The sequence below is a fragment of the Arachis ipaensis genome, chromosome B03, assembly GCF_000816755.2.
Source record: "Arachis ipaensis cultivar K30076 chromosome B03, Araip1.1, whole genome shotgun sequence".
Classification (NCBI taxonomy): Eukaryota; Viridiplantae; Streptophyta; class Magnoliopsida; order Fabales; family Fabaceae; genus Arachis; species Arachis ipaensis.
Genome location: NC_029787.2, coordinates 113419659 through 113420153, shown reverse-complemented (window position 1 = coordinate 113420153; position 495 = coordinate 113419659).

The window sequence follows — 495 nt, the reverse complement described above, 5'->3', positions numbered from 1 at the left end:
ATCATCATCATCATCATCATCATCATCATCATCAGAAGAACAGCACCTAAACCACCAGAACAAAACCACCACTATCACCAAAACCCACCACCACCACATTATAATCATCATCATCATCATCATCATCATCATCATCATCATCATCATCATCATCATCATCATCATCATCATCATCATCATCAGAAATCCACAACAATATTCCACAACAAATTTCAACTAAAGCAATATTCCACAACAAATTTTAAAAAAAAATCCAAAAATTTCACAAACAAATCAAGTTCACAGAAGAAGAAGAAGAAAGAAGAAGAAGAATTGGTGGTGCGGTGGTGAGGCAGAAGAAGAAGAAGAAGAAGAAGATGGTGGTGGTGCGACAGGGGCGATGGTGCAGTGGAAGAAGAAGAAGAAGAAGAAGAAGAAGAAGAAGGAGGTGGTGGTGGCGGCGCGATGCGGTGCGGCGGCGGGAAGAAGAAAAAGAAGAAGAAGTGGCGGACGGCG